General features: G+C 42.4%; 1 protein-coding gene and 1 long non-coding RNA gene across 5 annotated transcripts in view; one reads left to right on the top strand and one right to left on the bottom strand.

Annotated features, from left to right (window-relative positions):
• SCAF11 (SR-related CTD associated factor 11) overlaps positions 1-13,884 on the bottom strand; it is a 45,627-nt gene extending 31,743 nt beyond the window's left edge. The window contains exon 1 of one of the 3 annotated variants that reach the window (XM_084508292.1): positions 13,661-13,884. The gene's annotated coding sequence lies outside the window, so the exon portion shown is untranslated. Of the gene's footprint in view, positions 1-13,097; positions 13,242-13,660 lie in introns of those variants that run through there. The other 2 variants (XM_084508291.1, XM_084508290.1) reach the window with 2 other exon arrangements.
• A 489-nt stretch (positions 13,885-14,373) lies between these two features.
• LOC311436822 lies at positions 14,374-18,530 on the top strand. Of its 2 annotated transcripts, none has more exons than XR_014693100.1 (2): positions 14,374-14,426; positions 15,175-18,530. It is a non-coding gene; the product is annotated as an uncharacterized lncRNA (long non-coding RNA). The 2 variants fall into 2 exon arrangements; XR_014693101.1 differs by lacking the exon at positions 14,374-14,426 and adding an exon at positions 14,569-15,028.
• Positions 18,531-27,428: the final 8,898 nt, after the last annotated feature.

The following is a 27,428-nucleotide window of genomic DNA, read 5'->3' as shown; positions in this document are numbered from 1 at the left end:
GAATGAATGAGAAATTACTAAGATTTACTACGTAAGCATTCAGACCCGAACCAAGCTGACTGAGGTTTCAAGACCTTACTCTTTAATGACTTTACTAGAAAAAGTCACAAGAGCCCAGAACACCACAAGCATGCTTGTCAGCTGAACTTCCTTCTATTTCACTTAAAAACTATATTTTTTTTCTTTACTACCTGCATTCAGGAGGGTAGGGGAGGCAGAATTTGCCTCCTAAAACTTTTCTTCTGCTCAAATCTTTATTGCTTGATCTTGGCAGTAGGAAGTGTTTCAATGATCACTTCTTTTTACTGGGAAAAGAAACTCCTGCATATACCCGTCACACAGCACCCGAGAAAGCAGGGCTCTGAGCTGTGCCCCAAACACAATTCGTTAAAGAAGTGGTCAAAACTGTGAAACTAAGTAGAAATCTTAGTGCATCAGCATTTCCATTAGAAGCTGCTTTTCAAACACACACACACACACACACACACACCACCCTCCGCGAAGGAGCACATACATCAAGTCAGCTGGGGGAAGGAAGGAAGGAAAGACCCCTGGTGGAAGGAAATTCCACCTTTTGGTAACCTAGAGCAGTTATCAACACTAATATTAATACAGGCTGTGCTGTTACAGTCAATGCCACTAAGTTGCAGACAAGCTCTGTTAACAGCCACCATTGACAAAGCCACCAATAAATAACCTTGGCAAGCTAGGCAAGGATGAGACTAAACATAAGCAGAACTGCTACAGTAAAGCTTCATGTCTTGAACACGTGAAATCTGCAAATCTGCATCAAATTAGGACAGATAAGACCATAAAAAAACCATATCTGAACTTAAAATAAGAGATCAAGGTCTTTTGTTTTCCCAACTGGACTTTTAAGTGGCTTTGGTTCCAAAAAGCTTAAATCGGGTGACAGCGTGCAGTATACATGTTTTATGTGTAAACAGAGACGTTCCTTCTCTATGTAGTATGTGTTCACAAAACCTCAGCAATGCTTTCAAAAAAGCAAAAAAAATCCTCATTCCTAAGAGCCTTAGGATGTATCACGTAGAGAAGAGAACTCCACATTGTGCATACATCCGCAGAAAAAAAAAAAATAAAATAGAGTTTGGATGCCAAATTGTAGCTTAAGGAGAAGCAGCAGAGTTCATACTTATTATAATAGAGGTCTTAAGATAACTAAGGCAGCTCACAGAAACAGAACCTACAGAAGCTCTTTCTTTTTATTTTCCACAGAAAGAGCAACCTGTTCTTTGTTGTACTCTTTCTAGACTTTCTAGACACAAAAATATCTCAGAAATTCTTGCTGTGACAGTAATTTGCAAAAAACATCCTAAGATTTTGACAGAATATCAGTAAATCCAAGATGTGCAGCGACTGCAAACATTTATGCTGTGTTGCATCATTCTTCCCACAAACCTCGTATTTAAACAGGTCCTGAGTGCCACCAACACATTTCACAGATCAGCTTTTTGCCAGTTTGACACTGTACATTTCTCACAGACACAGGAATTTAATACAAAATATTGTAGCATTAAGTATATATTAATTTATATTTATAAAGTATAACACCTCACAAAAATCCATATGGTATTTAACAAATGAATTTCAGAAAGACTATTTTCTCCACTCTTTTAAGAGGGGCATCACAACCAGTAGAGTACCAAGAGTTAATACTAAAGACCACCATTATATTTATAAAATTAAAAAAAGGAAAAGAGAACTTAGTGGTTTAAAAAGAACAGTCAGTACAGAAAATAGAGGATTTTTTTTGTCCCTAGATGTGACATTCCTTTAGATTCTTCTAAATTTAAGCAAGATTTGGAAGTATTTCTAAAATTTTTCATCACAGTTGCATGCCACATAAGAAATCTGTAGTCTTGGCTGAGGACAGACAGTGAAAGAGTCGAGATTAATTTTTATGTGAGATTCTCCCAGTCAAATTGTATGACCTTACATGAAGATCCAGTCATATCCATGACCAGTCATGTCCAATAAGGCTGATATATATATTTGAATGCCAATAGCCAGAGTACTTGCACCAAATTTCCTTTGCTTATGACAAACACATTTTTAACTTAGTTACAGCTATTCAGTTGATGTGAGATACTAGAAAATACCCCAAGACCTACATATGAAGGGTACTTAACAAGACAGAAACAAAAGCATAACAAAAAAAACAACACACACACACACACACAAAAAAAAAACTCTGAAGAGAAATATCTTTTAAGAATGTGTAAAGATAGGACAGCATTATAGCCAAGATGGTATTTTTCTGGTTTTCAGTGGAATTACCGTGTAATGGAAACAGCTTATTTAATCCCGCTGAATCTTATTTAATCTATTTAATTTGAGATAAAGACAAGAATACTCTGGTATATTAAAGTGAAAATAGTGAACAAGGACACTGTTACTAGTACCCCTCCTCTCCCCATTATTTTAATTGAGTTAACCACTTCAATTCCTAGGTTATTACTCATAGGAAATCCCAGTTCTTGTCTTCAAAGAAGGCAAACACCAAAGGCATTTCTCAACAGAAGCGCTTAAAGTTAATTGCTGACTTGTTACCATCAGCCTGAAGAACATGGCTTCGTGATATTCTTGGACATCTCCTCAATATATTACATCTCCTCCTTCTATATCACAAAAATTTAAGTGTAACTTCACCATTTATATTAACACAGACTACTACCGCAAACTCAACCTGAAAATACAGATGTATTTCAACACTAATTCACTGTGCATGCAGAAAAACAACTTGGTCTGTTTGAAGTTGTGCAACTGTCATGTAACTGTCCCACTGAACTAAAACCTATCACATTAAAGTCTTAATTTTAGGTAGGCACAGAAAAATCATTGGACAGAAATGCACAGCAGTGCAATAACTGACAAATGAAATTATGTCTGCTTTTTGACTAACTACAAGACAAAAGTCTTCCCAATAACTCTTCATGCCCAGTAAATGCAACATTTCAATATCCTCTTCCTCCAATACAGCAGTGGTCCAGACCTGTCTACACAGAAGTAGACTTGTTCATTTTAGAAAGAGGGATAAAAATTAAAAGAGTGTGCAACAAAACCCCCAGTAAGCAAATAAAAAATGATGTCCAATACTGTTTTATTCTTGTTTCCTTAAGGGACTTAAGAAACATTTGTATACAACTTTCCAACTTCGACACGTGTTGCATCTGAATTTAAAGGAGTGATTTGTTTTGACTGTTCTGTTTCTACAAAAATATTTTCTGTTATTTTACAAAGAGTATGGCATTCTACTGCTTGCATTTTTATTTCTTCACTAACTCAAAACACAATCTGTTTCGAAACAGAAACAGTCAGCCATACATTCAGTGTACAGAAATGTATTTGGTTAATAAAGCTACAGTAACACCCTTTACTCCCATCAATTTTTTTTGGGGGGGCAGCAAAAAGCAGGGCTCTATCCTGCCCTATACATTTTGTTGATCTTTAATAAACCTTGGAAGGAGGTTTAAGACTCTCCCTCTCAGCAAGCATGTTTTTAAGGAAAACAGATCTTGGATGTGTACAAAACCAAAAGAGTTTTAGTATCTAATGACAGAAGACCAAGAAACTGCACATTGAGAACCCTCATAGTTCTTTTCATTTGGAAAAAAACTTTTAAGTTGTCTGAAGAGCCTGGAAGGTTGACTTGTTTAAAGTGACAACTCAGTGATGCTGTTTGCCCTTCAATAAAAGAGGACTATACTGAGGATCTGGAAGCAGTTATCCTGGATTTGTTCTTAGTGTAAAGGAATCTTGTGGCCCAGGACACCAGAGAGAATAGAGTCAATTGGTGCACTCCAAGGAGACCTTTTAAAGGGGATCTTTACTCTTTGTGTGGTCAACTTGCACCTTGTATGCATTCCCAAATGGAATGCCAAAGAGAAAGAAAGAGACCAGTGCTAAGCTTTGGAGAATGAAAAAAACCCTTCTATTGGTGGTTTAAGCCTATTCATGTGGATCCAGTCTCCGAAAGAATCAGTGCTATTCAGCCAAGGAGACACTGCTGATTTAGAGTCTTTGCAGACCCACTGAGGATGCAATTACCCAAGAGAGTTAATCTAATCTAACAGCTCGATGCCACCAAAAGCAGACACATGCCAAAGAAATTACAAGACAAAAAAATGGGTGAGGGAAAAGACAGAACAGGATTGCCCCTTTTGACAGCAGCAAGGTGCTGGAATAGCTAGGACTTTCTTGTCAAACTGCACGGACATGCCAGTACCTAGATTACCTGCCAACTCCACGAAAATGGAAGATAAAGCTGGAGGAACTGGTGCAATGGCTTGGATTATCTATCTTGCAGACTGACCATCAAAAGAGCCGCGGGTTTCAAGGCAGATGTAGAACCTCACAGTGGACACACAGGGCAATCATTTCCTTCCTGAAGCAAGTTTGTAATCACAGACTGGCTTAAGACATGCCATACCGACCTTTCAAAGTCAGGTCTAGGCAGCAGGCAGTATTCTTTACTGAAGTTTAACAAAAGAGTACCTGTAAGACACAGGTGAAACACACTAGGGCACGCCATGGCTTTTACAGGTTGCTATGTGCTGGTACAGACCAGATTGAGTTCTAGCTTCTACCCTTCAGTCTGCTGGGCAGGATAAGAAGCTAGCCCAGCAATGCCAGAACTGCTGTTTTTTGTACAACTGTCCTGACAAGTCACACTCACCTACAGGTTCCTTCAGTGCTCTACATTTCCTAACAGTAACGGGAGGATACTTCATTCATTATACATTATTCACATGCGTAGCAGAGTGTAATCATGTTATAGGCCGACTAGAAAAGTCACCATCCAAAAAGCTTCGGTACAACAGAGAACTAAGCCAGGCATGCTGCCAACTTCAAAAAAAGGGAAACATTTATATCATAAGGCTCGCGTTTTGCCATTAATACCTGCATCAACAGCACGATGCCAACTTAACAACTCTTATTTAAGAGCATTATCAAAGCTAAAAGAAACCCCAAACCCAGCAGTTTTACATACATCTAGTCTAACAATAGAAAGAAAATTAGCATCACCAGCAGGTATCTATTAAGGAACATCCCATGTCTCCTGTACTGGGAAACTTGTGCACAGGCCAAGCACTCCTTCGTGCCAGAATCCCAGCCATGCAGCTGGCCGCCTGATCTACCAGCCTTCATGTTCCTCCTCCTCGCAGTTACCAGATCTCATCAGTTTGTATCTTGTGCACTGGGACAGGCTCCCCAGGGCAGCGGTCATGGCTCTGAGCCTGCTGGAGTTCCTTGAAGTGTTTGGACAATGCTCTCAGACACATGGTCTGGTTTTTGGGTGGTCCTGTGTGAAGCCAAGAGTTGGACTCGATGATCCTTGGGGGTCCCTTCCAACTCGGGATATTCTATGTTTCTAATAAAGAAAAGTAGGCAGGCTGCAGGAGAAATTCAATATTAGTACCGAGGAACAAGAGATAACACAAGGACAAAGTCAAAGGTCTCGTGCTAAACATCAGTTGATAAATATCAGAGTCTCTGGCAAAACTCCAAATACCACCCCAAGAAGCCATCTCAGTCTGAAGTGTGCAACTTAGGAGAACATGGGGCACTAAGACTCATTAAAGTGTTATACCTCTGCCTCCTCCAAAAAAAAAAGAAATACACACGAGGGCTCTTTTGGTCTCCACTGATTTGCTCACCAAAAACATAAAAATCTACACAACTAGCAGGACAACCCACAGAAAGACTGGCATTTCTACAAGACAGGGAAGGTATCATGCTTGACTAAAAGACTTAAAACAAAGAGATATTCGCTCTCTTCCAAATATCTCTGTCAGAAACGCACTGAAGAAAGTTACCTCACACACATCTGTCCTGACCGTTCTACCACACAAGGCTGAGACCCATTTCTGAAGAAGCTCACGAAGAAGTGAAGAGCAGGTAACAAGCTTGCACAGCAGTTAGCAGCTCAGAGACATGACAAATTTGAGCTGGGTACCAGACTAGTTACCTTCCTGGCACTGATGCGTAATTACCTACAGAAAGCAAATTTCATTTCTCATCTTTCTGCACCGCCAACCGTAACACACTTTGTTCCACTAGGATAGGTGGCAGAAGTTTGGGCTGTGTCCCGAGCTTACGTTAAGAGTTCACACCCAGTAAGCAGCAATGAGAAACACTGTCTCAGCAGATTCCCCCTGCAAACAACCTAAATCGATTACCCAGCATTACACATATCTGTGAGGTTAACTCAGACCACGTGAATTTACATACAGAGGTTATGGAGAAATGGCACCTCTGCACCATCAGTACATGCGGCGTGACCACTGACAGCCAAGATGGCCAGTGCTTAGGCACGTTTAGTTCAGACTAAGAACTAGATGAAGCTAAGCTTGTTAATCTGCAAGGGAAAAATGACTTTTAGGAGTTGTTAAGGGTGCAGTCTCATTTGATTCAAAGTATATATTCACAGCTGACATCTAACCTGCAACTCAAAGCTATGCTTGTCTCCCTACTACCTTCAACCAAGTTCTCCCTACCGATTTCTCTTGTTTGTGAGCAAACATTTTTCTGTTCTGAGAGGGGACAAGCCCTACTCAAGCTCCGTTAGCTCCTGAGGATGCAGAAGTGCTGGGGGACGAACCCGCATTGCTTACCTACGCATTGAAGTAAGGTTATTTTGCAGGGTAGTTGCTCAGTAGGACTGCCACTCATAACACTGCTTTCCAAAAGCTTTCTGAATTACCCAAGACAAATCCCAGGCCTAGTCTGTACAGAAGTTTATGGCTGGGCCCACGAGAACCCTAAGACAGAACAAACACTCATTGGGTTTAGCACGTGTCATGGAGCCACTGCCCCCATGCAAAAGCCAGTTCATTTATACAATGGTCAGGATGACCAGAAGCTTCTGAAGACTGATACAAGGTTAAGTGTACACCCACATAAATTAAGAGGACCTCATTTTGCTTTCCAAAGCAGACATTTTCAATACAAGGCAATAAGCACAGTGCCTGTTGTCCTGTTCCATGCGTAGGGTAAGAAACCCCCCAGAACAGGCACTGTGCCATGACCACCCCCGCAGGGAGGACACACCTGTGTGCCAGGGCAAAATCACGCCGCTCCATGCAGGGCTGATAAACACGCAGGTACCACAGCCATTCACAGCACACAAAGCAATACACAACAGAAAACTTGAGGTCCTCTCACAAAATGTACGATTCAGCACTTAGGTGTTGCTTCTAAGTAGCCCGTGGCTGAGCTGTGTGAAATTGAGATTCGCAAACAACAGGAACTAATTGGGGATTAGATACTATTGTCGTGGCACACACGGTCCAGGCAACTAAACCAAGTCAGCATAAACTCACGACCCCATCTTCCGCTGCTGAGGGTCCTTAGTCACACGTACACTCGTGCAGCTGAAAGGGCTAGCATTGCATACCAGAGTCAGCAAAAACGGCTCAGCCATTTCCAAGAACAGTTAAAGCCTTCTTTTTTTTCTAGCCACTTGGAAGCAAGCACCAATATTTTCATGCTTTCCACCCAAGAGCAGATACTTGGCAGTGGGTCACTGAGATCAAGAACATGCCTTCCACACAAGTAACCCTTCCAGACCTACCAGGGCACAAATCTGAAAAAAATAAAAAAAAGTTTGCATTTACTCAGGAAAACTTTGCTACTCACTGCATTTATTTTCTCCCCATAAATTAGATCTGTGCTCAGCATACGCTAATAATTTCAAGTTTCTATCCCATTGCTACTCTGCACATGCAGCATTCCCACAAGATGAATGAGCATACTTCAGCCAGTGCTATGGCAACACAGCAGGGCTTGCTGCAATCACCTCTCCGATGCTAAAGAAACTCGGAAGACCATCTTTATGTTTCTTAATACCATCCTAAACATGCCCAAGCGGCGGGGCTTACACACCAGGGATGCAGGAGATCAACCAAAACCACCTTGCAAAGACAGGGAGAAGTGGAAAAGCTAAGACCTTTTAACAGGGGAAGGAAAAAGCATGGCAAAACTGGTAGAGTAAGAGGCAGAGTAAGACTGACCTCAAATGAAAAGCTCCAGGGTCACAGCAATGGTGAGAATATTTAACAAGTAAAAAAAAAAATAAAATAAAAAACACAGCAACAAAACCAGAGTGGTAGGTGATTAGAATATTATATTAAGCCAAAAAAAAAAAAAAAAAAAAAAAGGAATGAATCCAGCAAAGGAAGAAATAACCTGTAATTGTCCATTTACAGATTGCCATTATTTTTTCCTTCCACCTACATTATGGTAGTCTTACTGCTCAGCTTCTGAATCTTGAATTCCTGCAAACAATGCTGTCCCTTGAATAGAATTACGCAGTCCAGAGGCTCCTGTGTCATTTTCTGGAGTTAAACTGAAAAACGCACTCCAGAAGATCACACAGAACCATACCCACACCCTTGTTAAAAATACACTGAATTTGAGTCCTCTATTAAAAGCCTGCTGTTCTTTCATTTTAAACATCAAAAAAAGAGTTCAGTGATACAACATGCTCTTTTGGAACCTATGGAAACCTTCATCTCCATAAGAAGTAATTTCAGCTAGCTTACATTCAAAACATACAGGCATTGATTTACAAACAAACAGGACAAAGAAAGTAGCGTGGCCATTTATAAGTGTTTTGCCTCGCTGAGGCATACTCTTAAAGAAGTACTAGATGAAAGCTGTGATGTCAAAAACCATGGTTCTTGAGCTCCTTTTCCCTTTGAATAACAGTATTTTATAAGCTGAGGTCAAAGACCTACACTAACCACTTATAAATAAATGTCAGACATAAAACGCTGTATTTTTGGAAAGTGGTGTAAAAATACGGAGCTTGCATAGGTTTTATCATGACAATTGAAACAATCTTGAGCATCTTATTTTGCACAAAATCTCTTACAGCACTTGTAGAGCAATGCATTAGATGCCATTTGAGAAGTAGCAGATAGACAGGGAGTAAGCAGTTTCAATTACTGTTCATCTGGCTTTCACGGTTCTTACTTACTCGGTGATCACTTTCAAGATGGCTAAAATAAAGCTAGAAAGGTATAGCCAGGAATGGAAGATGGGGATTAGAGAGAAGCTTTCCTTGACACCAATAGCAACAGACAAAAGGTGACAAAAGCTATTAGCCACGAAAGGGGGAAAAAAACTGATCTGGGCTTGAAAAGGTATCTTGAACTCCATAATCCTTACCTTCAACTGAGGACAGTCTGCTAACAAGAAAACATGTAAATCACAATTTTGAGTTACTTTCACCCTAGCGATGGCATCAAGAAATCCCCTATAACAAATACTTGGCTGTGAGCTCTTCAAAAAATCAACATAGCTTTTGTTGTAATTATTGTATCTCATTACAAAGCTTTCAAGAGGAGTTTCCCATGTCACCTCTGCTAGAATCTACTTAGAGTGATGAACTCTCTCCTCATTCACAGCTTCTTGCCGCAATAGCAACTACCAAGCAAGTGCTGGTGCCAACTGGTGTTTCTCAGAGTGGGATTAGGTACCTTCTTGCTCAGACTTGAAAAGTGCATTTAAAAAAAAATAAAAAAAATCCCAACTGCACTGGTACAGAGAGAAGGTTATATGTTACCTTCATTGCTACAGGAATCTTTCATTTGAGGTGCTACCAAATAAACTCTAATGAGCTCAAGATACTAACACACTGCTTTTCTCATAGTACTTGCAATTACTTCTTGTACACCTCTGTCCACAGGGGCCACTACCTCTTGTATCACAAGCAGCAAACTACGAACATTTAAGACAAGCAGAACTGCACAGATGTGATTATTCAGTGGCAGAGTACAGAAGGCAGAGTGTTTCATTGTCTCTCCTTGTATCTTCAGAATCACTGAAGTAATTTGTTCTAGGCAGCGAACAGCCTAATTAACACTGCTCATCTGTCTTCAGATGCTACCTGAGAACACAAGTGTCAAGTATTATTATGGCTTAGTTTCATGTAAAATTCTCCATTTCCAAGGCAGAAATCTTCCCTGCTGCAGCTCTGTCCTGTGGTGCTATCAAAAGGTACAGACATTCGCGAGGACTTCTATCCAGATGCTGATCTCAGGGATTTCCCACTCACTGTTACTGTTGGCAGCCTAATAAAAGCCAAGTAGCAAGAAGAGAGACACGTGTTAATGCACTTGACGTTTCCAGGCAATTTCATACTAGTTTGGAAAAGTTCCAAACGCCGAATGCGTCAGTCAGGTTTACTCGCAGATAGTATCCTTGATGGAAGATCACAGTTAAGCAGTGCTTACAGACCTGATAGCAGATGAACAAAGACTGCATTTTAATGGGAGTTCACCAATCCTTAAATAACATCTGCATTAAGACAGAGATTATTATTAGCATCTATTAGAAAAAGTGACCAGATACTGCTATTTGCCACAGCATTAGGCTTTAGATAACAGCTTCTGCAAGACTTATTTCTTTAATATTCTGCTTGAGAGCAAAAAGCAAGCTTTTTCTCCAGTTCTCTCTACATCCTCATTCATACATATTTTTATTGTACATGTATGTGTGTGAAAGAAACTGAAATAATCTCAGAAATTTAAGAATGCCACTAGCCACAGAGTCAAAGACAGCTGCTGTGATGTGATGGAATAAGCATGGGTTGCACGCTGATTATTCCCTGTACCAAACTGTGACCTAACACAGGGACCATCAACCAAGTCATCCCTACCCCCCTTCAAACACAAATACACTATGGTATATATAAAAAAAAAATGCTTTATAGAAGATTGACAAATAATTTCTAATGAAAATAATCCAATATCTGGATTATTATTGACATCAAAACTCAAATTTTGCATTCTTGTGGGGGAAAAAAAAAAAGTAACGCTAGCATTACATCAAGATAATTTATAGAAAGTGTTACTTAATAATAAGAAGTGAAGGGGTAAAAATATTCATTTTATCACTATGTACACAAATGCAACGTGGAGATACACATATGCCTACATGTGTACATGTATTTGTGACCTTACTAAATGCCTTTAATACAAGTTCATTTTAATCTTGCTACTTAGTAGATAATTAGATGCAGTATTTTGATCCTTTGTCATGTCAGCTAACAACTTCGCCAGCCCAGAAATGACAACTTTCACATTTGGTTAAGTTTAATTAGTTTTCCTTAAGCCTTTTAGTTGGAGAAACAATCAGAAGTGCCATAAAAATAAGCAGTAGTAAAGCAGTATGTTTCTACAAGCAACAGGCTTTTAAAACAACAAAATAAAACTGTCAGGGAAAAACTGTTTGTTGCATCTGGTGTGGGCCACGGAAGTACAGATCATGCATATTCAGCCTTTGAGTCCCTCCAACAGTCACTTGGCCTTCAGCACGCCATCAGACCTAGACGTGGGGATGTGATGGACAGCTGAACGTTAAAGGATGCACGCATTCACCTCCCATCAGCTGCAAGCCCTTTGTTATTTCACGACTGCACACTGCTAACTTCCTACTGAAGGGAACATCCGTGCTCAGGTGGTTCAGGACACCAGAAGCAAGCAGCTTGCAGACTCGCAAAGAGATGTTCACAGCTTTCAGCTTGCAAACTGTACCTATAACCTCACAACCTCACTGCTGGCTTAAAAAAAAGTCGCCACACTCAGATTAAGGTTGCTCCTCATCAGGGTACAGCAGACTAGTACACACGTATGAAATAAAACGTGTCTATGCTGCTGAAAAGCCACGAACTAGTCCTTGTTCTGAGGCACTCCACATAACACTATAGCCATAAATATCAGAGGTTTCTAATGCGCATGTTAAACTTATACCTTAAAGCTCGTTCTATCTCGAAGTTGGCAAAGTAGGCAGAAAAGAGAACAATGTTGAGACTTATAAAACCTACTTTAATCTCAGATGCATTTCAGACTTCATTCATACAAGTTGTCAGCACTGAGGAATCTGCTTGGATGTCAGTACGAACTAGACCCCACGTTTCTGTTACTGTTAACTGGAAGGACATTTCTTACCCCTCGCCTTTGATTGCTGGCAAAAAAGAACACCACAGTGCTGAAGCCGTGGACTCAAGAGGCCAGGTTTCAGTAACTCTGGTACTGGTACCACAAGTCAGCCCATCCAGCTTTTTCCAACAGCGTTCTGCCACTCCGCCCCACTACACAACATTAACTGAAACAAACCACCCTTACGGTAATTACTATATATAGTAAACTTTAACTTCAGTTTTTGCACATTTTATAACACTCAGGGCAATGGGAAACTGCAAATATTCAGCAAGGAATCTCTGTGACAGGTAAAAGAAGATGTTTGTAACCAGAGCAGAACCATTACATACCACAAGCAGAACCATACACAAGTTTTATAAAGCCAGAGGCTAAAACTCATGCATGAAGTGTGACTCAAACTACAGTCAGTCAAGAGCAAAAAGAAGCTCTTTATCTCTTGGGTGGTTTAAAAGTGACAGCTGAGTAATTGTAAAACAACAAACTTACATCTCCATGTTGAGTCAAACTCAAGATCCTTCATGCATTGTGCTTGAGCTGTACAAATTAACGCTGAAAAAAACTCACCAAATTCCCGGAGAAGCATTCCCTGTCTTAAAGTGATCTGAGCACAAGATAAACTAGTGCCTCCAGTTTTACTTTTCTTAGAGAAGGCCTGAGAAACATTCTGTTTTGAGACCATTTGGATGAGAGAAAAAGAAAGAGATGTTTTTCTGAGGCCATGGAGTTCTTGCCCACTCTGTCTATTCAGAAGCAAACTTCCAGTCACGTGGACCATAAAAGAAAATTGGTGTATTTCTGACGTGGGCCATCTATCACTCTGGAGCTCAATGCATCAGCAACTGTAAACTACTGAAATAAAACCTGCTGAAGCTTGACATTGTAACTTTTAGTAAAAACCTAAACAGCACCCACCCTGCCCTCCCCCCACATTTGTCTTGTCTCCGCTAAGGAAAGCAAACAAAAGCCATTATATTCATAAAAAATTCTAAAGGAAATGTTTGGAAGAAGCTCTTGGGAACCTTTCCAGGATTTCTCCATATGGCAAAAGAGGATGCTGGGTTTTTTTTGTGTGCACGCGCATCTCCAAATAGAGCTTCCCAATTAAAAAAAGAAAGAGACACGGTTTACCCTGTACGATCAGCCAAATAACAGGAGATTGTAGTCGCCGACATTTCATTTAGGAATCTCACTGTTATGTTAAAGAAAGAAGAAACCAAAACAAGCTGACTGGAGACCTCCCCGCTGTCCCATGCAGGGGAGGGTTTGAACAGGCAAGCAGTAAACTCCTAAGTGCAACCGCAGCTCGCTCACAGCTCCGACCCGACGGGGAGCCAGCAGCTCGGTGCACGAGCACGACACCAGCCGCTAGAGTCGGCTCCGCGTCCCTCCGAGATTAAAAATCACAACACACAGCGCGCCGCAGCGCGGCTCTCAGGCAGGCAGGGGCCAGCCCAGCCCAGCCCAGCCCGGCCCGGCCCGGCCCCGCTCCCGCAGCCCCCCGCCCGCACCCAGCACCCCCGGCACGGGCAGCACGCGGGGCACAGCGGCCCCGCCAGCCCCCGCCAGCCCCGTTCGGCCCGGGCCGGGCTCGGGAGCCGCCCGGCGGGGCTGGGTCGGGCCCTGCGGCAGGGGAAGGCCCCGCCGGGCCCGGGCCGCCCCCCGGGCGCTCCCCACCCCCGCCGCCGCTGTACCTGGCGCCGCTGTACCCAGCATGGAGCGGAGCCTGCGGCCGTCCCCCAGCCGCGCCGCCGCCGCTCGGGGGCCTCGCCCGGCGTCTGGCCGCTGCCTCCCCGCGGGCCGGGCGGCGGAGCGGGCTCAGCGGGCGCCGGGCCACATGGCCGCCGCCGCCACGGGACGGGACGGGACGGGGCCAGGCGCTGCCGGCGGGGCCCGCGGGGGGGCGCTGCGCGGGGAGGGAGGGAGGGGAGGGAAGGAGGGAGGGAGGCGGCGTGGCGGCCGCCAGCGAGACGCCTCCAAACCGGCCCGCCCGCGGGGGCATTGTGGGAAAGGTCCTCCCGGGGGCGGGGGGCGGCACCGGGCGGGGAGGCGGGGCCGGGGGCGCGGGGCACGTGACCCGCCGCCGGTTGGCGGGGCGGGGCGTGGCGGCGGGGGGGGGGGCGGGGCGGGGAGGCGCGGGGCGGGCTCGGGCGCCCCCTGCTGGCGGCGCGGCGGAGGGGCGCGGCCCCGGCCCGGGCGGCGGTGGCGTCATCACTGTGCGACGGGGGGGGGCAACCCACTCCTTCCTTCACACCAATCCCCATTTCGTTATTTTAATAACCGTGTGGAGTCGTTATTTTAATAAACGTGACCCATTTCGAGCCGTGCTTTTAATAAACTTACCCCAAACTTAACCCAAAGCAGCCTCTGTCTGTTCGTTATCCGCGTACGGTGTGGGCAGGGCGATGAGCGCAGCCCTGCGCTCACGGGGGGGCCATGGCCATGGCTGTGGTGATGGCGGTGAGGGAGCAGGGGGCTGTGGGGTGGTGGCCGCACACCCTGCAGGCTGCCCGGGCAGCAGCATGGGGTGGGTCGGGGCTTGGTGGAGCGTGGCGGCGGGTCTCCTGGGGCATGGTGGGGTAAGGTGCGTGTTGGAGTCTGTCCAGCAAGAGTGGTGGCACCTCGTTAGGGAGAATGTTAATTTAGGATTAAGTCAGAAGAGCTTGAATGAAGTAAGAGCAGCCTGTAGGGACAGCATGTGAGAAGAGGCAGGGGGAGAAAGGGAAGGACTGGCTTCATTAGCAGGCTGCAGGGAAATGTAATAAGCAAGCCGCTAGCCATAGGTAGGAAAGCACAGACAGAAGAAAGATGATGAAATGTGTAAGGTAAGCCTGACTTTAAGAGTTATTAAGGTTAATGAACTCCATCATCTGAAGAAAGGAATGAGCTGTTTTGAAGGATGAGATTAAGGAAAGCCCTTTTGCAGACTAAGACAGACGACTTTTGATGCTGCATCTTGAGTAGACTGAAATCTTGAATGACCCTCAAACCAGACACTGAAGCAATTAAGAAGGGGGAGTGATGGGGGAACAGCAACACCGTGTTTGGCTATGGCCACAGAGGTAAGGTTTTGTTGTAAGGAGGCCGTGCTACACAGAACTGCTGCATGCTTTTACTTACTATTGAGTCTCGTGGTTAAAATGACTCCTGAGTCACTTGAGACTCAGAGATGTAGTGGAAGCCTTGGTGTTTGCTGTTTCTGGCACAGGTCATGAAGACGTTGCTGTCATCCCCTCGTGCTGCACAGATCATGTTGCACAGAGGAGCCAGGGAAGCTGACGGGAGGTTTCCGTGGCACAGAGGAATGCAAGGAGAAACACTCATCACATCTGAGGTGCTGTCTGTACTTTTGTTTGATCCTCTGATCGGGTATCATACATGGGTAAAAATGTGGCATCCGTATCCTTTCCAGCACTGACCTTTATACCTACTCATACAACTTCAAAAGTACGCTGTATTAGCAGAACTGCTTTGGCCCTTTCTCATCCACCTTTGGAGATGAGCACGCTGTCTGCAGTTGAGAGAAAATCCTGGGACTTCACTGCTGTCAGCTTCTGAACTTTTCTGTGTGCCCACAAAGTTCCTGCCCTCAGAGGTTTCAAGTCCTACCTAAGCTGAAGAGATTTCAATAATAATATGGTAGATCAAGGGGAGGCGGTGGATGAAAAAGCAAGGATGAGGCAGGGCATGGTGGAGAGGAACTCTGTAGCTATCCGTGAGTGCAGAAATTAGGATTAGCTTAGAGTGCAGAGGGGGAATGCAAATACTTGTGTTTTGGTGTTGTAAATCTGAATTCTTAACTTTGAAGTATCCTTCACCGTTGAAATGATCCTGTGCCATTTATCATCTGCAAACCATTGCAACGAGGGCAAACAAGAGATGGGCAAAACTGACCTTACGATTATTTCTTTCTCAATGTAATAAACCCAAATGAACCTGAAGTGGTATTTTTGTAGTCTCAAAGCTGCCAGTACTACACTGTCTCTGAAAGAGATAGGGTGAGAAAAAAAATAAAGTAGCAAGCTGTTCTTCCTGTAGTGACATTTTTGGGATTGATTGATTAAAGCTACCAAAATATTCAATATCCAGGGAACAGAAGAACCATTGATGACATGATGTTTGTGCTCGCAGTTTTCAGATGCTCGTTTGAGCAATGAATGATTCATCTCTTTGGCTCTTGTACTCTGAGCTTTTGAGGAATGTAGGTATATTCAAATGACATTAAAAAAAGTCTGAAGTGGACTCAGAGTTGATTCAGAACTCATTCAACCTCTTTGCCCCCATGTAGGATCAGTCATGTATCTGTTACTACTTTGTTCACTTCGTGCTTCAAGGCCTCTGGAGGTAGACTGTCTCTTCCAAAGCCTCCTCGGGCAAGCTATTTCTCTGGTTTAAAATTTCTGCTTTTGTTAAGCTGCTCCTAATCCATAACCTGGATCCTTCCTGTTGCATCAGAAGCCCCTAGTTAAGTACTGTCCACCACTGGCACAGGGAACAACAGATTGTTTCCTTTCTCTTTGCAACATATTTTTATCTGGTCTTAACTTTTAAAAATTCCTTCTCAGCCTTCTTTTTTAGGTTAAACAGCATTGAAAGGCCTACTAAAATCAAGTACATCAGTGTCTACATGACTGTCTCTCCTGTCCAAAGGGCATGTTACTCTGGTATAAAATGAATTGTGATTGGTATGATATCATTTGGTGTTGGTTCATATCTTTGAGGTACTTATAAGAGGGTTGCTTTATCACCTTTTTTTTTTTTTTTCCTTTTTTTCTTTTTCCCCAGAAGGTTTCTGGGAATCTTTTTCTTCCCCTTTCCAGCAATGAGTTTTGATCTTTGCTTTAATTTCAGATTCAACTTTGGCTTGTGTTTAGATATGATGAAAAAAAAAAAAAAAAAAGACAAAAGCAACAACATCAAAAAACTTGGAAATAAACTAGGTGGCTTATCTCATTTTTCTAATAAGGTAATAGTCAGAACTCCCTGTCTTTAGTACTTGTATTCTCATTGCTTCTTAGGGAATTTTTAATTTTGGGGTTCTGGAGCATATGTCTATATATCCAAGTAAGTAGGTTGTGTATTCTGTGTGTCAAGACGCCTTGGATACTTGGCTGCACTAATAAAGCTATTTCAGTGTTTTTAATTCTTTAGTAGTTCTAAAAGTTTGATTGAGATATTGTGCTTTTTGTTTACAGGCAACACGTCTTTGCTTGTAAGCTTCATTGTTTGGAAATGCGGCATAATATTATATAAATAAAAGTAAGCAGAATGAGTCAACAGGTACTAATGAGGAATTACAGACTTCTGCTTTTTAGCCAAAGAGAATGCAAAAGGCTGGTCTGCAAAAGTTTGGTCTAAAACATGAAAAAATCTGTTTTGGGAGTGCAGCAAATTTAGGTAACTTTTTGTTTTGTTTTGTTTTCCTTGTATTTGTTTTAATAAATTCTAAGGGCTACGCTGGAAATTTTTTACAATTGTCAGTTATCAAACATCTGCTTTGGTTCACTGTCCATTAAAACTCTTCTCCCATTTCATACAATGCGCTCATCCCTTTCAGACATTGATACTGGACTTTTTTTTTCCTAGCCACAAAAGACAGTGAAGACTGTAGCCTTTTTTATTATTATTATTATTATTATTATTCATTAGAAGGGATTAATCAGCCACTGCTGATTCTATTATTGGTATTCGAACCAACCATTTAGTAAACTAAATATAGAAACTCTGTTGGCTTCATCTTTGACAACATTCATCTCCAGAAGGATCTTATGGGTGTGATCAGATAAGATAAGACTTGGCAGCACACATTTTAGAGTCACAATATTTCCATATCCAGGAACCATGCATCAGCTCCTGAGAGTTTCCTGTTCAATTAAAGCATGTTCTGGCTCTGAAGCTGAAGGGGAGGATCTTGGATAAAGCCCTAGAAAACAAGACTCTCTCAGTTCTTTGTGGATAGCACCAGTCCTTTTATATAGGATCAGAGGAATTTTATAATGCTCTTAGCCTGGGTTTTCTTCTCCGTATGCTGTTAGTGGTCACACTTTGATTGTGCTCCATGGAGATGGATTGGAATCCTCTGGAATAAATCCCACTGTAGAAATAAAAGATGTTATTAACAGCAAGATTGAATATCATGAAGAAGAAAAGGTTTCTTGTGTTTAGGGCTATGAGGAAACAGGATGTGAGATAATTAGCCATAATTTATAATATATAACCATATTGTTTCCTTGGGAAGGAATTGGGATGGGTGTTATCCTGTCATGGAGACACCATTCTTTAATTATTCCAAGAGTTCCCATGAGCATTTTACAAATATTCTAGCAGTGAGCTGTGACAAACCACATTCTTTCGCAGTCTTGAAACAAAAAATGCTTGGAGCTTTTGACACCAGCATATATTATGTACATACCTTGCAAATTCTAACACAAAACCAACAGTGCACTCCTTAGGAAAAATAGCTTGCATTCTTTTCCTGTTTCAAATAATGTTTTATAAGTTGTGGGATGTTGACTCGTCTAGCTAAACTAGCACTCTGGACTTAAGCTGAACCCCGTTATGCAATGGTCCTCTCTGCCATCCTCAAAGACTTACTGGTTGCATTCAAACTTGCTCAGACAGGTTGTGATAAATATTATTGAAAGCCTTGGGTGTAACTACCGCCCTTCTCTTGGAAGAGCCATAGGAGATAGCTCAGCAAAGCCAAGTTAAACTCAAATCAAAGGCATCCACAGGCTTGAACTCTTTGGGTGGAGAGGTTTTGCCACGCTCTGTGTTGAACTGATCCCTGAGTGTGTGCGTGACAGAGCAGCAAGAGGGAAGATGAGGGGGAGCGGAGTTAATCAGTAACGCCAAGGAAAAGCTGACAGTTCAGCTGAAGTATTTAGGGAAGTAGCGTCTTTCACATTTGTGCAAATAAACAGCATAAGCCAAAATGTGACACAACATTCCTTACCCCCCTATCAGCCTCTCCTCACACGGAGCTGTAAGAGCTCACACTGTTATCCACCCACTTCCATCGAATGGTGCAACGGCGCATAACATGTGTGAATCAACCACAAACGTGCTTCAGGAAAGCTTCTGACAAATGCAGCATGAAACACACGAGCAAGCGATATGTTTTGAAGCTACGATGTTTACTAGGAGCTGGTGGTACTACCAGCTACAGCAGGGGATTGCACCTTCCAGGCTGTAAGTGTGATTATGATTACTTTCAGATATAGCCCAAGGATGTGCGACATGATTGCAGCTGCGGAGGTCACTCCTTTAGAAACCTTACTTTCTCAAAAGACTGAGGAATGACAAAAAACAACCACGATTTCTGGTTTTTTATTTATTTATTTATTTATTTATTTATTTTATTTTTTACTATTCTTCCCTTTCTAAAAGCATTGCTTTTGTTTTATATTTCTGTTTCTTGATTTTTTTTTTTCTGAATTAATCTCTGCATATTATTTACTTAAACAGTGGCTGACTAGCATTTTTAAGATCAATCAGTGCTCTTTATCATTTAATGCTATTTAAATATGCTGCTTGGCAAGGGTTGGCTTTTGATACCTCCTTCTCACCCAGCACTGAAAGTGTTTCTCAACCCATATCTGTTGTAGATTCAGCCTTGTCTTTGGGAAACTCTTTGCTGTAATTGTCTTGAAACAGAAAACATATAAATTAAAATAATTTGTACTTCTCCCATCTGGCAGTAGGAAAAGGTACATTTAAAACTACATGATGAATTTTAAATGACTGATTCTTAATATATCTCATGTAAGGTCTTGCCTTTTCTTTCCTTTTGACATAGGAACATATCCATTAATGTTCTTGATTAATGAGAGGATGGGTAAACTGCAGCCTTCTGGTATATTTTACAATACTTCAGCTACATAAAGCAATTGTTAAGTGCAAATTCATCAGTTTAACTTCTCCAGCTCATGTCTTTATTACAAATGAGTAACAAATTAGGCATATCTAGGTGTTACTGAGGAAGTGAAGGAACCCTATGAAATTATATGTCTCAGAGGCTTGTCACATGGTAGGATTGATTGGTATTTTGTTATTTGCATGTCGACTCCTAATGTTTACCATACAGCTGGAGTCCATAGACAGATGCGTTGCTCCCACTGGATAGCAATGCTCTCTTATGTCTGAAACAATAGATAGTGAAAACAATGTTCCTTCGCTATCTTTTTTTCTTTTTGTGTACCCTAAGGGATGAAAACATCTCATCTATCAAGAGCTTATGCAGTCTGAACCATTACTGGGGAATATTATAACAGTGGAATTTAATAGCCTTGTTTTACTTGAATCAATATATTTATACTCATATGAATATCAAGAGGATTTTATTTTTTAAACAGATGCAAAAGGGTCAATAGTTGATTTTTTACATCACGAATAAGGGTAGGGTGATTTGTCTGTTCCTTTTCCTTGTATTAGCCTCAAGATGTTAGGAACACTCTTCTGACCTTTGCTGGTTCTACTGCAGAAGAGCCCCATGAACTTTATTTAAAATGCTGAATATTTAGCACAGACATTTTCTCTGAAGTATGGATTAACTACTGCATTTCAAAGGTGCTCATAAACTAACTAACTATATAAATAAAAAAATCTGGCTTTAAATCCTTTTTCTCCTCAGTTGTCCATCATTTTGAGTCTTGCAGTGTTGTTTGCCCTTTCTCGAGATTTTGAATACACCAGACTTCTCAAAATTTCCTGCTGTTGCAGTTCCCCCACTGAGGAAATCTGTATCTGTAATTCCATTGTTTAGCAACAGCAGTAACTGGAGAGTGAAAAAGAGTCTCTGAAATTCAACCTACAATGCCAGCCAGATCTGATCTAAAAGAAGTTAGAGAACCTGATGCAGAAAACATCTGTCTCCAGAAACATGCGTCTCCAGAAAACATGTCTGTTCATACCAGGAGAACTTACCTTGCCTTCCTGTCTAGACTGTTCATCTCCCTAAAATTTCAATGTCAGACAAATCCAACAAACAGACTAACAGATCCCAAACTGATCAGTGTTTTACATTAATAAGCAGGGTGAAACACTGATTCTGATGACTGTTATGGGATGGTAACCACTAGCAAAAGAGGAGAGCAGATAACTAGAGGTGTTAACACCCTCTTTGATTGCTCCACATGAGTGGTCCAGCCTTGTCTGGAGATTCATGGAAGAGGCAGGAGACGTTCCACATTCACTTTTGGTAATGCTGATAGAGCTGGTTAAGCAGTAGCAAGGAAAGAAGATTCTACTGAACTGTTTCTCTCCTGAGATGGCTCATTTCACGGTTTTGGTAAGTCTGTCTCTTCATAGACAGTTTGTGGACTCCCTTTGTTAATTGCATGGGTCTGTCACAGAGAAGGCAGAAAACAAATCTAGTTCAATATCACAGAACTGGAAAGAGTAGCTGTTCTGAGGTAGTGGCTCTCAGGGGACTAACAAAGCATTTCTTCCGTTAACTTCTAATAACTAGCTTTAAAGTGGTGTGTGTTTCTTTAATTCATTCTTCAAATGCATTCCCCAGATGTCAAGTCCTAAGCACAACAGGCAATAATCCAAATTACTAAGTTAAGAACAAAACTTGGCCATAACTTTAGGAAAAAAAAATCAGACTTTAGATTATTTGCAAACAGCTCACATGAATGCATCAATGCCAAAACCACCATCATCACCTTTTCCAAACAGCCATTTAGCTTTGTATTATTATCAAATACTTTATGTTGATAACTTAATTTGGACTTCAGTGATTTACTGCACCAAATGTGGGCTATGTTATTGCAGTCCCTAGGCAATAAAACCCAGCTGATCACCCAGAAACAGCGGTAGAGTCACCCATGAGGTTGCTAGCTAATGGTCTGACACAAACTGAAGTGCTGTTAGCTACCTAATAAACACATTTTTCATAGCAGATTTACTAATAAGGACACCACTAAAAAGAACATCTCTTAATCGTATATAATACCACTGATGTATTTTTAGTGCAAAATAAACAATCTTTTTACCCAAAACAAAAATTAAGTATCCACTCAACTAAAAGTACAACCCATTTAATACACTCTAAGAATAATTGTACAGTATGTTCAAAAGTCTGTTGAAATAAATAAATTCTGGCACTTCCCCCAAAATAACACTTCAACGAGCCTGTGCTTGTCGGCAGCTGCTTGCGTTGACATTATGGAAGGAGGCAGCTAGGTGGAGGAGTTAATGTTATAGCGTTCAAGGTAATGCAGCCACCATCCTGGGTGGAAGAGGTCCTTACCTTTATGCTCTGCAAAGAGGTTTGTTGAATCACTGAGATTACTCACAGGATATAAAGTTGAACACCTAAGTAATTATTTGTAAGTCCATCACCACATGCCTCAGGTTTTTCTAGGCTGTTCTGTTTTTCTGCTATGGTTACGGTCAACAATGATTTTCAGCAGTTAAGCTAGGATTTTTTTTTGTCCTGTGGGGCTTTTTCCACTAGAATTACCTTAGTCTTAGAGATCTTACCAAATATGTAAGCACCCTTAGACTTGTAACTCATAACTAAAAGTAGTAAAATACCCTTTCTAACAGTACATCAGTAAGTCGGGCACATTCTGATGCCCCTCTCTGCTCCAGTCTTGGGGGCCCCTTGACCCCCTGGCCACAGAAATCCTGTAGTGAACCATTGCCCTTGGTGGTCTGTGTGTAATTATCTCACTGAAACTATCCTTCTGACCCACACAGAATTGTTGTGTGCCCATTTGTTCCTCAGAAAAAATCCCCAGAACCCCAGCATGGCTGAGGCTGGCAGGCCCTCAGGAGCCCAGCAGCTCCAGCCCCTGCCCAAGCAGGGACACCCAGAGCAGGCTGCCCAGGGTGGCTTTGGAAGATCTCCAAGCCTCTCCTCAAACCAGCGCTTGGCAGAGGGGAAGGATCACCTCCCTCAGCCTGCAGGTGATACTTTGCCTCACCCAACACAGAACACCATTAGCCTTCTGGGCAGCAAGGACAAGCTGCTGGCTCACGTTCACCAGGACCCTCAGGTCCTTTTCTGCTTTCGAACAAGTACAGGAAGAAAAGAAAAGAAAATGCTATCAGATTAGATGAGCTTCTTTATAAATTTCCAAACTGGTAGGCTGGAGAGCTAAGTAGATCGTATAAATGCCATCCTCACAGGTTAGTGAGAAGGAAATGGTACAAAGTTTTAATAAAACAGAAAGCCACATTTCTGCTGAGGGAGCACATTATACATTTTGTGGCTGTTAGTAACATTAAGCTGCTATGGGGAGTCAGTAGGGACTTGCTCAATCTGACATTAAATGTGTGTCAGAGTCCATACCCTAGGTGTGACAGACCTTGTGTTTCAAGTGCTGGAGCATGCTGCTCAAAGGGAATGTTTTAAGCACGTAGTGTAAGGGTGATTATTTTTGCCTACCAATCTCTTCCAGCTGCTTTAAAGCCTGTAATGGAAGTGCTAAAAAGACTCCAAATACAGTTTTGTACCTTTTTAACAAAAATTAGATCCAGCACCAAGACTGCATGTCTCCAGCAGAGGCAGGCTGGACGCTCTGCGTTCAGCCCACTCCTCCGGAATAAGCTGGAGAGTTTGAAAATTTTCTAGCCCTGTAAAAGCGATGTTTCCTTGATGTCATCTTCCCTGTCACAGCATCGACGTACCAGCCCACGTGGGAGGCTGGTGGCGTGGTGGCCTGGAGGGTGGTATAAATTTATCAGAAGGCAGCTGTTTGCTGCTGGGTGCTGTTTTTGTGGGGGGAGAGATGGGCAGTCCTGCAGCTGCCAAGCCACACCACTTGCTCCTTGCAGAGGCTGTCCCCGAGGTGGCCGTGGAGCTGGCTGAGCCCTTGGGCATGTGAGCGGCAGGAGGACAGCTCCGGGCAGCCAGCTTGCAAGCGGCCACACCGGCTCTGGGGAATGCTGCCTGGAGCGGCAGTGTTTGGGGATTTTTAAATTAGCTTTAGCAAAGCAGATTTATGATCTTTAGAGGGAAAATGTGGATATTTCAATAGTCTGTGGACTGGCAAATAATTATTGAAAATTTTAAATAGAAACAAAAACTGTTTGCATTCTAGCCACTATAGCCCATATTTCCCCAAGCTTTAATTGCCTAGATAATTGTGGGAAAAGATGTGAAATCCTCTTTGAATAGGGCTTTTTCTCAAAATGAGTGCCAGGATGAGCGCTTGGAAACCCCCTTCAGTCAACCTTTCTGGGTCAGCTCCTGCAAAGCAGTCCCCAGGCAGCTAAGGACATGACTCACGTTACAGCAGCTGCAGAGTAACTGAGCTAGCCACATGGTGGAGCCAGTTTTGGGGAGAGGAAGGTCAAAACATCCTGAAAGGTGCTGCTGGCTTTAGGAGAAGAGATGTTGCCCCCCAGGCTGCTTGTGCTCTCCCAGACAGAAGTGAGCAGCAGGCCTGCACACAGAGAATGGGCCCAGTTCTCAGCAGGGGAGGGATTTAGCAAAGGTAAATAGGAGGGCTTGGATGCCGGTGGGCACAGGACCCCAACCACAGACCCAACAAAACCGTAAGATTTGTGAACTTTTTTTCATTTTCTTGGTGCATGAACACCAGGGCTAATTTCCACCTGGAAAGTATTTCCCCAGGACTTAAGACACAGAGCAAGGATGTGCTTGTGACGGCTTCTACAACCACCACCCTCTGTGACCACGAAGCATCTGGCCCGCAGCATCGCGTGTTCCCAGCAGGAGCAGATGGCTGCAGCAGCTTTTGGGGGGAAATTTCCACATTCACTGGGGGAAAATCCTCCCAAGGCTGCTGGTTCTCAGGCAAGCAGTACGGAGCCGCCGTTTGGAGGCTAGGCCCGCAGGTGGCAGCACGGCACCATCGCAGAGTCGTAGAATGGCTCGGGTTGGAAGGGACCTCAAAGATCATCTCTTTCCAACCCCCTGCCATGGGCAGGGATGCCACCCACCACATCAGGTTGCCCAGGGCCTCATCCAGCCTGGCCTTGAACACCTCCAGTGCTGCAGGCACCGCGCTCCTTTCTGCAATTGCCCATCTCTGTCTTTCCCCTCGAGGTGACCACGTATTCACACCCCTGTCCCAACCAGACACTTCATTTTAAGGGAGCAACACTTGTTTCTGCTGAAGTCTCATTCCAGTTATCCTTTTTTTTTTTTTAGATTTTTTTTTTTTTTAGAGAGAGGACTAAAGGGCTGCGAGCCGTGAGTGAGCACAATGGGCATCCCTTAGGGAAAGGGAGTAGCGGAGATGTTGTTAGTTCCTATTGAGGGGCGATGCCAAAACTTCACAGGATCGGGCTTTATATGACAGGACATATTTAGCATTTCAGCAGTACTGTAAGTGAGGATGTGCCTTTTCCTGTGATTGTCAGCCTTTGATGGAACTCTTGGTATGTGATGAATAATATTACAATACTGTACTTTCTTAAACGTAGAGGACATAACAAAGGCCCACCCACAAAGGTCAGATGGGTCTGACTCACTGTTGTTAAGAGTTATGAGACTTCCATTTATTATAACAATGACTTGTTTAAATAATGAAGTCAATGAGTTTCTTGCCTTTGTGGAAGTTGTCATTTTACTATGGAAGGGACAATGCAGAGTTTTGGAGTCTAGCTAAAAACATGGGACAGATACTATTGGATTAGATGGTCATTTAAGATAAATTAAAGCCACTGATGGAAACAGTGGAATATTATTTACATTCACTAATTGTGTGTTTACTAGCTACCCCGTATATTTGGAAACAGAAATATGTCTTTAAAGTATGCTTGCTAATAACCAATAATCTTAGAGATTACATGAAGCAATAACACCATTAAAATTAAATATTGTTAGATATTTTGCTTTCTCATTTTATCACAGTGAATCACCTTAGACAAAAATTACAGTTCTCATTTTTATATCACTTTTACTCTCCAGAGCTCTTGGAGAAGCACAGTACAGGTCCACTGTATTTGTATCTACATTGCATTGGAACATTTATGGGGATCTCACCAGGAGAAAAAGAGCTTGAACCACCATCACAAATAGCAATGAAATCATTATTAATCAAAGAAATTAACAATAAAGCAATCTCTATTTTTTAAAAAACTGATAATCTTATGCATTTGAAAGCCATTTGTGTGTAATTAGGTTCCCAGTTTTACTGATATGTTCACTTAAACCCAGATCTTCATAGAATCATCAGGGTTGGAAAAGACCTTCAAGATCTAACCATCAACCTGACCTGAGTCCCATTGCTAAACCATGTTCCTTAATGCCAAGTGCACACATCTCTTGTATTTCAGTTTTGAAATCTAGGGCAAGTCCGTGGGCAAGTACCTAAATATCCTGTTGGAGTCAGACATTCATCTCCTGATAATACAAACTCATTAATCTCTACCTAACTCTGTTACAGTGAAAAGTCTGTTTGTCAATCTATAAAAGAAAAAAGCAATGAAAGGCAAAACTTCTTTCTCACCTTTAAATAACAAAAGTGGGCAGAAAGCTTACATCCAGCAGTGTGAAAGATATCAGCCAAGTCCAGATTGATTTATCACAGAACAGCCTGTGAGTAGATTTAAGAATCGTCTGGGACTGCATGTGTGTATTATATGACTTTTCTTTCATGCTTGCGTGAGAGAACCATATCAGCTCACATTACGCTATGTGGTACTGATGAAAGTGCTGCATAACTGAAGCAAAAGATTTCAGCAACATCTATCAGTTAACAGAAAAGCTCAAAAAAGTAGGAAGAACAATGCCTGAAAGTGACTTCCCAAATTATTTTTCAGATCTCTGCCATTTTTTCTTCTCAAGCTGAAGGGGAGAGGGCAGGGCTCAATACAACATCAGAATGAGTCTAAATCTTGTTCACGATTGATTTTGCTGTCTTACTTACATAACCCACCTAATCCTGCCACTCAGCTCTGTAAATCACAGCCCACAGCCTTCTCCTTAGGCATCAACCCCAAGGATCATGATGAAAAGAAAATCTCATTACTGATCAGCAGAGCAAGTGATAAAGAATGGAAAGTAAAGAGAATTATAACTTTGCCACCTAGATTGAATCAATTTTATCTTCATTTTTGTCCCATGTTTATTCTTACACACAAAAACATAGTGCCAGGGGGAAGGGGAATGAAGCAGAACTGGGATACAGTGACCAGAGGAGCTGGAGGCCTGGACACCATGCTTATTCCTGTATCCCCAGTTAAACCCACAAATAAATAGAAAGGATTTACAAAGAGATATTAAAGTCTCCAAAAGAGAGGTCTCATGGGCATATCCTGGCCAGTAATAGCAACGTGAAACACTTCTAAAAAATCTACCCTTATTTATTAGACCTAAGTAGAAGCTGAGCTCTTCTGACAATTTATCCCTAATTGGGAGACTGAGCATCTGGGAAATCTGACCCTGCACACCCTCCCTTGGCACCTGGGAGGTGTGGTTTTGTCTTTGACTCTGTGTGGAAAGCAAGGGCAGTGCTGAAAATATTCACAGGGGGCAGA

This window comes from Aythya ferina (assembly GCF_964211825.1).
Source record: "Aythya ferina genome assembly, chromosome: 1".
Lineage (NCBI taxonomy): Eukaryota > Metazoa > Chordata > Aves > Anseriformes > Anatidae > Aythya > Aythya ferina.
The sequence above is the reverse complement of the archived record's forward strand: the minus strand, read 5'-3'. Positions and strand labels throughout refer to the sequence as shown.